General features: G+C 36.3%; 1 long non-coding RNA gene across 1 annotated transcript; it reads left to right on the top strand.

Moving 5' to 3' along the window:
• Positions 1-618: 618 nt before the first annotated feature.
• LOC123565674 (uncharacterized) lies at positions 619-6,868 on the top strand. The gene is made up of 4 exons (XR_008370415.1): positions 619-1,089; positions 5,269-5,446; positions 5,863-5,963; positions 6,401-6,868. It is a non-coding gene; the product is annotated as an uncharacterized LOC123565674 (long non-coding RNA).
• The last annotated feature ends 282 nt before the right edge of the window (positions 6,869-7,150 follow it).

Consider the following 7,150-nt stretch of genomic DNA (forward strand, 5'->3'; position numbering starts at 1 on the left):
ATTTATAGACTGGTTGTATGAGATCTGTTAAAATTACAATTTAAATCATAACTGCAAGTTAAAATGAAATTTTTCACTCATTACATTAAGCATGTAGATTAAAAACATAGAAATTATTTCATACAGATGTTTGTTTGTTTTGGGTTTAACGCCATTTTTCAACAGTATTTCAGTCATGTAACGGAGGGCAGTTAACCTAACCAGTTTTCCTGGATTCTGTACCAGTACAAACCTGTTCTCCGCAAGTAACTGCCAACTTCCCCACATGAATGATCAGAGGTGGAGGACTAATGATTTCAGACACAATGTCGTTTATCAAACAGTCACGGAGAACATACGCCCCGCCCGAGGATCGAACTCGCGATCCATAGACCAACGCTCTTACCTACTGAGCTAAGAGGGAGGTCTTCATACAGATGGATCACTTTATTTATTTATTTTTTTTTTTTTTCACATTTTCCAAAAATTTAAAGTTGTCAATATTGACAGAAAATCACACAAAAAAACCCCTTCTTATGCATTTTAAGTTTAACCCTGCAGTTCTGACCAATTTTTAGAAGGATAATATCCCCCCCCCCCCCCACCCCCACCCCCATCATACCTGGGACCTACGCTTAAGCAAATTATGTATTTATGAGGGTACATCAGAAATACTGATGACCTGAACTTCAAACTTCTGAAAAATAAGCTTGTTTCTTGAAATAAATTAGGTTAGATCTATTTTAGTGTCAATATTTTGTTGTTGTTGTTGTTGTAGTATTTCATTATGTAAAGCTGACTTCGTAGCGATAGGTTCGAATCTATATTTTGCCATTATAATTTCGTTTATTTCAATTTAAGTTGTCGAATATACTGTAACATCATTGAACATAAATATTTTTTCGTAAATTTACTTTGAGTATCTCCTTCTTAAAAAGAAACGTTGATTCGGATGTACTGACACCTGAATATCTGCATGCGCGCCGAATGTTTACAAAGTCCGTTAGTATTTTTGGTGTCTCTCGGTGATACTGTTACACATTAGAACAACTGAATAAAATCTCCTTTCAATTAACTATCGATATATCTGGTGTTTTACGTAAGACTGAGGTAAGTACGTATAAATTAATATCTTATACTCTAGATTATTCTTGAATTCATTTTGGCGCAAAGTTATCCCAAGATTTGGGCCAAGTCAAGATTTTGTTGCAGATCAAATAGCCTACATATATGCGTTCGTTAACAGCAACATGAAATTTATTCAGTAAAAACCCTGTAAAGAAAAAAAACGAATGCAAATTGCTGCCATACCCCACCCACTTCTGTTAAACAAGAAACTTTCCATATAATATTCAGCACTCGTCTGGTAAAGGTAAAGGCAAGTTTTATTTACCATCGCTTGGTGAAACAATTAACATAAGCTCTCTAGAGCTTTTCTGCGACCCTATATTAAGAACAGTTAAAACCAATTATACCTCACCCCCTGCAATTTGCTGGTACCCATTTACAGCTGGGTCGACTGTAGACAAGCTTACTGTCGCTGAGTGGCTGCTTTTTAATTTCTGACTTTTGCAGCCACCGACGTTACAGTTTGACCGTCACAATATAAAACAAACTGTATACGTCGGATTAGTTCGACTAGGTCGACTGAGGCAATCGTGATAAAGTGCCTTGCGCAAGGACACACCGCAGTGGGAGTAGCCAGGATTCGAACCAGGGGCCTTCGCCTCCGTAGGAAAGCGTCTTAGCCCTCTCGACCAGTGCGTCCGCAACTATTTAATTTCTGTTACGAAATCTTTCAGTGCTTTCACGGGATCTACTTTTCAGATTATATTTACAGCACAACAGCGGATGTTAACTTTAAGTGCTGTGTGGCGGCCATAAAAGTCGCCCCGACTTCATCTCAGTGTTGATAGATTTTCTGGTCCTTTGGGATCATTGATTTCAACTTATTTAGATTTGAAGATTGAATACTGCTTAAGCCGGTGATAGGGGGCGTGGGCAGTGTTGCATTATCCATAACTGCTCATGAACAGACTCAATCAAACTGAGTCTGCAATTTTCACTGTTTGTTAAAATTGTTTTTGTTCTCGGTGCTTCCAAGGGATCTACTTTTCAGATTATATTTAATATTTTAACTATATAAATATAAAATCAGAGCTTCAGATAAGCTGCGTACTTATGAAAATAAATTTTCAGAAAACCTGATTGAATTATAAATTAACACAAGGAGTGTCTAGCCGTCCGGGTTACCGAATGCCAGTCTGACATTTAGTCGATCTGAGATCCCTTTACCAGACGGCTAGCAAATCCTCAAGGATTTTCTAACCATCCGGTAATAGATTTCCTAATGAATAAGTAATGATACCTGTTATTACTGAAAAAATATAGATGTCGATACTCGTCTGCAAACAAAACTTTGTGTGAATACATACTACAGTTTTACTTTTAATCGTGCATGTAGATACGAAGACTTGCATGTCAGTACTAAGGTCATATTATAAACTCATTCTAGTGTGAAAGCTAAGTCAGGTTTCTTTGTAAATCTTCAGGCCTTTTTACATGGAGAGGTGGCGAATAACTTAAATGGTATGATCCTCATGCCAAGTGGGACAGGAGAGGTCGTACAAATGCATGTAAATACCGAAACTTGCATGTCAATTCTAGGTACATCAAACATAGTAAACAAATTAAAGTCTGAAAGCTATCTCATGTTCCTTTGTCAATCCTCAGACCTGTTTACATGGAGAGGTGGCAGATACCTTAAATCGTTCGATCTTCATGCCAATTAGGACAGGAGAGGTAGTACATATGCATGTAGATACCAAGACTTGCATTTATAATGTAAATACCTAAGTACGTCATACATAGTAAAACCAATTCAAATCTGGAAGATATCTCATGTTTCTTTTGTCAATCCTCGGGCCTGTTTCTCATGGAGAGGTGGCGAATACCTTAATTGGTCCGATCCTCATGCCAAGTAGGACAGGAGAGGTGGTACAAATGCATGTAGATACCAAGATTTGCATGTCACTACTAATATGTTCATAGTAAACTAATTCAAGTCTGAAAGCTATAGTAGAACCAATTCAAATCTGGAAGATATCTCGTGTTTCTGTCAATCCTCGGGCCTGTTTACATGAGGGGTGGCGAATACCTTAATTGGTCCGATCCTCATGCCAAGTAGGACGGGAAGTGGTACAAATGCATGTAGATACCAAGATTTGCATGTCACTACTTAGTATGTCATTGTAAAACTAATTCCAAGTCTGAAAGCTACAGTAAAACCAATTCAAATCTGGAAGATATCTCGTGTTTCTTTGTCAATCCTCAGGCCTGTTTACATGGAGAGGTGGCGAATACCTTAATTGGTCTGATCCTCATGCCAATTAGGACAGGAGAGGTGTACAAATGCATGTAGATACCAAGATTTGCATGTCACTACTTAGTATGTCATAGTAAACTAATTCAAGTCTGAAAGCTACAGTAATACCAATTCAAATCTGGAAGATATCTCGTGTTTCTTTGTCAATCCTCAGGCCTGTTTACATGGAGAGGTGGCGAATACCTTAATTGGTCCGATCCTCATGCCAAGTAGGACAGGAGAGTGGTACAAATGCATGTAATACCAAGATTTGCATGTCACTACTTAGTATGTCATTGTAAACTAATTCCCAGTCTGAAAGCTACAGTAAAACCAATTCAAATCTGGAAGATATCTCGTGTTTCTTTGTCAATCCTCAGGCCTGTTTACATGGAGAAGGTGGCGAATACCTTAATTTGGGGTCCGATCCTCATGCCAAGTAGGACAGAAGAGGTGGTACAAATGCATGTAGATACCAAGATTTGCATGTCACTACTTAGTATGTCATAGTAAACTAATTCAAGTCTGAAAGCTATATAGTAGAACCAATTCAAATCTGGAAGATATCTCGTGTTTCTTTGTCAATCCTCAGGCCTGTTTACATGGAGAGGTGGCGAATACCTTAATTGGTCCGATCCTCATGCCAAGTAGGACAGGAAAGGTGGTACAATGCATGTAGATACCAAGATTAGTCACTACTTAGTGTGTCATAGTAAACTAATTCAAGCCTGAAAGCTATTACATGTTTCTTTTGTCAATCCTCGGGCCTGTACAATGGAGAGGTGGCGAATACAATGTACCTTAAATGGTATGATCCTTGTGCAAAGTAGAACTAAGAAGAGGTGGTACAAATGCATGTAGATACCAAGACTTGCATGATGAAAAATACCAAAGTACTTCATACAATATAGTAAAACTAATTAATTTATTTGGGTTTTACGGCACACCAACACAGTATAGGTTAAAAAAACCAATTCAATTCAAATCTGAAAGCTATCTCATGTTTCTTTGTCAATCCTCAGGCCTGTTTACATGGAGAGGTGGCAAATACCTTAAATGGTTCGATCCTCATGCCAAGTAGGACAGGAGAGGTGGTACAAATGCATGTAGATACCAAGACTTGCAGGATGTAAATACCTAAGTTTGTCATACGTAGTAAAAACCAGTTCAAATCTCGTGTTTCTTTGTCAATCCTCAGGCCTGTTTACATGGAGAGGTGGCAAATACCTTAAATGTTACGATCCTCGTGCCAAGTAGGACAGGAGAGGTGGTACAAATGCATGTAGATACCAAGACTTGCATGATGTAAATATTTAACTTTTAAGTATGTCATACATAGTAAAACCAGTTCAAATCTGAAAGCTATCTCATGTTTCTTTGTCAATCTTCAGGCCTGTTCACACGGAGAGGTGGCGAATACCTTAATTGGTACGATCCTCATGTCAAGTGAGACATGAGAGATGGTATAAATGCATGTAGATACCAAGCTTTGCATGATGTAAATTCTTAAGTTAAATTCTTAACGTACAGTTATGTCTCCTAAACTGCTCTCTAAATTTTCAAATAATTTTACATGCACATCACCATCATGAGCGCAAGGAACACGTGCATTTACATGTTACTTTGACCTTCACCTTGACTTGAGATACTTTTTAAAGTCAGTGTCTCCAGAAAATAAGCAATTTAGGTGCCATACGATATGGAGATATTCATCACCTTCAGTGATAGCTCTAGTTATTTAAATTTTAAAGATTTAATGACTGAAATTGAATCATTTGATACCATTAATGGCATAAAAAGTTTATTCAATGAGTACTGTCTTGTTCTTATAATGCGATCTACTTTTGTCAATACGATTGCTGTAGAACTGATTGGACCTACATATTTACAATAAGTTAACTGTTGTTCTGTTTCCTTTTTAAAAGTCCCAATATTATTGCACATTCGGTAGCAAAGATGTTGACACCCCCATGTCGTCTGATGATGACTTTTACGGGATCGAATAAGGTTTGGGCATTGTATTCCCTGAAAGGAATGAGAGGAGAAAAGAAACTGGAAGACCTGGCTATCTGCAGGCCAATGCTGGCTGCAGGTCAATATTGAGTAAGTTCTGTATACTGTTACAGTGTGGAGTAAATTTGTTTTTAACATGTCCAGAGAAAGAGGATCTATATAGGTAGCTTGGTAATTAAAAAAAAACATGTTTAGAATATTGATAACATAAATCATCATCACTGACAGGTATTTTTTGAGGACAATTCAGAAAAGAAAAAGCTCAGCTGGGCCTCATGTTCTCAAACCATTTTTCAGTCTCATTTGTTGTTTTATCTAAAACATCATAATCAATCGGGAATCCATTTAAATAGCTATTTTAGATAGTTTTAAATTTCATTTGTTGTTTCATTATATAATATAAGATTTAAATTAACATGTGAGCATGGCGTCTAATGTGGATGCCTCTTTTGTGATAACGACAATTTGATTACAACTTTTACACCACTGTAATGATTTTTTTTCAGATGCTCTTATGAAAACTCATAAGACAATAACAAAAAGAAAGAAGCTGAGGATGCTGTTTTTAAAACATGCTCCATTCAAAAAAGGTGGATTGAAATTTAAGGTAGGCTTAGATTTTATTGCTTTTCTATTGTTCAGTGTTGATGCTTTTTGGATAAGTCAGAAAATTTACAACATTAAAACAGCACTTGCTTGAAGGTCAAACTGACTTAGGTTACAGTTAAATGTATCTAAAGATAAGTGTAACTTGAGCTCTTGATAATCTTCAGCTTTACTTCTTTGTTTTTGGTGTTGCACTAAAAAGGTAAGCATAATTTGATTCAGGTTTTACTGCAGGATTCAGGATGGTTGAACTGATATAAAATTAAAGAACCAAATCTTCATCCTTAAAGTTTGCTTAAAACATAAATTTCAGTTTCAGAAACAATTTAAACAAATAATGTGTCTTTGCTCCAGAATCATTCTATCATTGACATTGTTTTACACAAGTACTTAATATTAATGAATTATATTAAAACAAAACATTCAATATTATTACAGAAAGGTGCGTCTGCTGCAGGCAGGGAGGATTTGACGGTCAGCCAGAGGATTTGGAGATATACTGTAATGTCTTTAATGTGGACTTGTGTGTGATTTAAGTTTTCACAAGGGTTTTAGTGTGTGTGAAAGTATGTCAGTTTTCAAAATTGTGCTATGACAATTTGCTCAAACTACATAACTCAAAGAACTTTAAAGCGGTCTTGTTGACGTCATGAGCTTTTCTTTAGTACCAGTATTGGTGATAAGTCGCCATATGACCTATCATGTGTCGGTGCGACGTTAAATCCAACAAAAAAAAAAAGTATTGGTGATATAGGCCCATGATTAATACTGTAGAAAGTGAACAAGTTCACTTCTCGATACAGATAATCATATAGCCTGATCTCTGAATGATATTTATGAACCAAAAGAAGGCATAAAATAAAAACATACAGTAGTGATTTAAATTATTGATATTGTTAAACTAGATCTGGGGCCTGTATTCCATAAAGGATCTTAGTAAAAAAAAATTATCTTGAACTTAATATTCTTCAATTAAGTCAAAAACTTTTCACGCTCTTTAAATATTTCACAGCATGACTACAAACTTGTATATTATACCAAAGAAAAATAGATTGGCAACTTGAAAGGCATATAGAGCAAATCTCGCCAACATCACATGGCAACTGAATGAGATCTCCTTTTAGTAAGCATATTTGATCACAATTGATCAAGTCAGCAAACGCTTTGAAATAAGAAAACTTGATCGTT

The sequence above is a fragment of the Mercenaria mercenaria genome, chromosome 3 (genome assembly GCF_021730395.1).
Source record: "Mercenaria mercenaria strain notata chromosome 3, MADL_Memer_1, whole genome shotgun sequence".
Classification (NCBI taxonomy): Eukaryota; Metazoa; Mollusca; class Bivalvia; order Venerida; family Veneridae; genus Mercenaria; species Mercenaria mercenaria.